This window comes from Papaver somniferum, chromosome 4 (assembly GCF_003573695.1).
Source record: "Papaver somniferum cultivar HN1 chromosome 4, ASM357369v1, whole genome shotgun sequence".
Classification (NCBI taxonomy): domain Eukaryota; kingdom Viridiplantae; phylum Streptophyta; class Magnoliopsida; order Ranunculales; family Papaveraceae; genus Papaver; species Papaver somniferum.
The window spans coordinates 156,439,864-156,445,129 of record NC_039361.1 but is presented as its reverse complement, the minus strand read 5'-3'; positions in this window follow the sequence as shown (position 1 = coordinate 156,445,129).

The following is a 5,266-nucleotide window of genomic DNA, read 5'->3' as shown; positions in this document are numbered from 1 at the left end:
GGGACGTGATACACGTCATTCAATGCGAGAGTTTTTCCTGAGTGAGCTTCAATTCAACCTTGCCTTTTCCTACCACTTTAGAGGTAGAAGAGTTTCCCATAAACAATTTCTCATCGTCTCCTACTTTGTTATAGGAGGAGAAAGCATTTCTGAACTTACAGACATGCCTAGTGGCTCCAGAATCAAGCCACCAGTCTCTCACATTGGTCACATTAGAGACAAGGTTGACTTCAGACACCATGCCAGTAAAATATCCAGAATCATCTACTACGTTTGCCTTATTTTTCTGTTTAGGATCATTTTTGGTCTTTTTAGGTGCCCTACAGTCCTTGGCCATATGACCAGTTTTCCCACAGTTATAGCAGTCGCCTTTGATGGTGTTTTTGGAGACACCACCCTTTGGCTTAAGATGGTTACCTTTGGAGTTACGCTGTTTGTTACGTTTACCATTTTTGCTGGATTCTCCGTGCCTTTTCTTTGACGCAGCATTATCGTCCAGGACATGAGCTTGTTTGACATGTCTTTGCTCAGCATCAGGCTCTTGTCTTTGCAGCACAGAAGTTCCTCCACCTGGATCTTTTTCCCCAGCTCCACCATGGTGATTTCACGATTCTTGTGTCGCAGCCTCTTCTTGTACTCGTTCCATGAGGGTGGTAGCTTTTCAATCACTGCAGATACTTGTAGAGATTCATCAATATGCATGCCTTCAGCAAGAATTTCGTTGATGAGTAGCTGGAGTTCGACGAATTGTTCTACAACAGGCTTTTCATCAGTCATCTTATATTCCAGGAACCTAGCCACCAAGAACTTCTTGCTTCCAGCAGCTTCAGCAAGATATTTTTCTTCTAGGGCTTCCCATAAATCAAAAGCAGTAAAATTCTCTTTTGCATTATAAAAGTCGTACAAGGAGTCATCCAGACAGTTAAGAATATGGTTTTTGCACATGTAATTTTTCCTAGTCCACCTATCCAGTCTATCTTCATAACCACGGTCATGAAGCCTTCTTGAGGGTCTTTCTAAGGCAACTTCATCTAGCCTTTGGTCTTTTAAGAAGAATAACATTTTGGACTGCCATCGTTTAAAGTCTTTGCCACTAAACTTTGGGGGTTTGTCTACAGTACTCTTTCCCATGTTGTTACAAAATATAGTAAAGAGGATATTGCCTTTAGTTTGTTGGGTATATTACTAATAAATTAACTGAGAAGAAGATACTTAGCTCAAAATAATGTTGCTGATGTTGCTGCACAGAAAATGTAGAGGCACGTAGACTACGCTGTCCTAAAGGCAATATCGCATGCCACTCCTCTGAGATGCTATAGCAGTTGGCGAGTCACCTCCAGGATACAACTACAGTTAGTACCCCTCAATGTAGCATACAATGAGGGTACCCTTAGAGCTTGGCAGAACTTAAAACAGTAGAAGAGATGTTTACAGAAAAACTGAGGGAGAGTAGAAGAGATATTTCTCTGTGGTGTATCTTTTCTGAGATTACAACTACTCTCTTATATAGTGTTTGTGTAGTTACAAACAAGAAAGAAAACCCATGCGTATGACAGAAAAAACTGGTTATGTTGGGTTAAAGATAGTGCAACAAAAGTTGTTTTGTCAGGCATGGAGCAGTGTGTTGCTGCCAAGCCAAATACGTACATACAAGGGAGCCAGGACAAAACACGTACAAACAAAGAAGCCAAGACAAGCACGTTCATACAAAGAAGTCAGGACAAAACTCGTGGACAAAAGAAAAGATTCTTCTACTTGTGTGGAAAACACGTACCAAAAATTTCAGCAAAAAGATAGGATCTAATACACCCGCACCCGAGCCCGACCGGACGGCGGCGGCGTGCGTGCTTCTGTGCGAAGCACCGCGCGTACGGGAAAGGCAACCTTTCCCTAGTCTAAGCCTCCCCCCCAAGCACAAAAGTCTAATGACCCAAGGGCCATGCCCTTATAACCAACTCTATGGTATTTATGTCTAAAACTCTTTAGATTTTAGTCAATGTGGGACTATTGTTTTATCTATTCAAAAGAAAAAACAATTAATGGGCAATAGGTCTAGGGATCAAAACATAGTCCATGGAAAAATTTGTAATTTTAAAGCGTTTTTTCTAACAACCAGTTCCCATATATAAGGTTGAGTAAGACAGGTTCGAAACCTTTCAAACCTTAGCACATTGACATGTTTGTAAAGTCCAGTAGTAATTTTGAAAAAGCGACACCCATAATTAGCATCACCAGCCTTTGTATCAACCGAAGCCCTAACATTTGAAAGACGGAGGACAACTTGGGGCTGTTTTTCTGATTCAAGGAAATGAGAATAAGCTAAGCGTTTATGATCATTATGAATTGAGTTATACCAGAGTTTCGAGACCAGGGCAGAAAGCAGCAGTGTTGTGACTGGAACCTTGGTTAATATTTCTTCCATAATTAAACCATGAGGAAGGTATATCTTTCTTCTACATGCTCTTTTCTTCTTCTCAATCACAGTTGGAGATTTTGTATCACCACAATCTTTTCTTTTACGTGCTCTTTTCTTCGTCTTCATCACTGTCGTAGAAATGGTGGTTATATCAATTCAGTTGGGCTGTATGGTGCTCATCACCATAACTTAAAACAAATAATTACTGATGCAGCTAGCTGCTTCCTGCCGTGGAATTGATACCAAAAGTTGAATGCAATATTGTTCTTATTTGATGATATACTAGAATGCAACACAAACTGATGTGCAAAAAATAGCAGCAGTTCAACATGGAGAAGAAATAGAAATTCATACCAAAAATAATGAGAGCTTACAAAAGGAAAAGTTGAAAGGTTGGTTGTATTCTTTTCTCAGAGACCCGGAAACAAATACCTTTGAGATTTAAAGATGCCATTTCATTTTGAGTGAATCCTCCTCCTAAATCTAAACCAAACTGATATTGGAGTTTGTTAAGAATTTGATATCTCTTATTAACTTGTTATCTCTTTTACAATACGTTGATACATATATATGATTCATACTTGGGAAAGAAATAACTTCCTAACACGACTCTAACTCTTGACCAATATAAAGAGTCCTAATCAAAGTACATTCCATATCAGTCTCGGATTCTCGGATTTGTTACCGAGCTTAGAAGTCTTATTATATAAGACTTTCCTAAACAATCTCTAAGAGACGTACATAACTGAGACTTTCCTAAACAGTCTCAGTCACGTGTCTCAATACCCCCCCTCAAGACGGAGCATGCAGGTCACAAATGCCCATCTTGGATAAAATAGCATGGAACTGAGCTTTTCCCAACGACTTTGTGAATATATCCGCCAACTGCATTGTGGTAGGAGTATAAGAAGGTAGAATAATCTTTTGTATTACCGCATCCCTTACTAGATGACAGTCCACTTCAATATGTTTTGTTCTTTCATGAAAAACAGGGTTCTTCGCAATATATAAAGCTGATTGACTATCGCAAAGAAGACTCATCGCTTGTGTATGATAAACCCTCAAATCACTGAGTAATTGTTTCAACCATTTCAATTCACATGTAGCCGCCGCCATGGAACGATATTCTGCTTCAGCCGAGCTACGAGACACAGTTGGTTGCTTCTTAGTCTTCCAAGATACTGGCGAATCTCCAAAACAAATAAACCATCCCGTCAGTGAACGCCTAGTTAAAGGACAACTTGCCCAATCTGAATCACACCAACCTCTCAAGGTTAAACTACTATCAGAGCGCAACAGAATTCCTTGTCCAGGATTCTTTTTCAAATATCTAACCACACGAAGTGCTGCTTCCCAATGCTCCATTCTTGGTCGTTGCATAAACTGAGATAAGATATGCACTGAGTAAGCAAAATCTGGTCTGGTGACAGATAAATATATCAAACGTCCAACCAATCTTCTATACTTTTCTACATCATAAAGCAAATCTCCTGTTGCTAAAGCAAGACGATGATTGGTTTCAATAGGAAATTCTGCAGGTTTCGCACCCAATAAACCTGCCTCCATTATAATATCCAACGCATATTTCCTCTGGCATATGTAGAAACCTCGTTTACTACGAGCCACTTCCAAACCTAGGAAGTATTTTAATTTTCCTAAATCTTTCATCTTAAAACATTGACCCAAGTACGCTTTAAACTGTGTAAGCGCAACTAGATCATTCCCTGCAATAATTAAATCATCAACATACACCAGCACATTAAGTTGCATCTTTCCCTTCATCATAGTAAAAAGAGAATAATCTGAGTATGATTGCCGAAACCCATAATTCTTCAATGCAGTTGATAGCTTCGCAAACCAACACCGCGGTGCTTGTTTTAGGCCATACAACAATTTCTTCATCTTACACACCATATTCGGATTACCCTTAGCAAATCCTGGTGGTATTTTCATATATACTTCCTCTTCCAAATCTCCATGTAGGAACGCATTATGCACATCCATCTGATGCACATACCACTGTTTAGCTGCAGTTACAGCCAAGAACATACGAACCGTTGTCATCTTTGCCACTGGTGCAAATGTCTCATTGTAATCTAATCCTTCAACTTGATGATTTCCAAAAATCACAAGTCTCGCCTTTAAACGTACCAAATTCCCGTTTTCATCATATTTTTCCGTATATATCCACTTACTTCCTAAAGCTTTCTTACCAGGTGGCAGTTCTGTTAGATCCCATGTGCCTTGTTCTTCTAAGGCCCGTATTTCTTCCGCCATTGCTTTCCTCCAGCCTGGATGTTTCATTGCCTCTCTGAAATTCCTCGGCTCAGACTTTGCAGATATTGTAGCAATATAATTTTTATGCATGTCCGAAAACCTGTCATAACTAACATAATATGTCAAAGGATAAGGTGTACCTGAGGATGATGACTGTGATGATTGAGAGTGAGATGCACTATTTTCTCTAATGGTGCATGTCACAAAACCTTTAAGCCTACTCGAGGGAATCTTCTGACGCTTCCCCTTTCCTAAATCTTCATTCACAACAGCAGCATCCGTGGCTTGTTCATCATTGTTCACAACAGCAGAATTTTCTGACGCTGTAGTCTGACGCTGAACAGCGACATCTTCAGCAGGTGCCGCAGTTTGTACTGCGATATCTCCATCTATCTGTCGCTATTCTCCTGCAGTTTCTTCACCGCCAGCGGATAGGCACTCTTCATCATCACTCCACTCTTCACCATTACGATCAGTCTCAGCTGTAGTCCCAGCAACATCAGTCGCTATATGACTTCTAGAGCTCCCCATAATGTCCGTCTCAACTGTTTTACCATTCAACTCAGTCTTAAA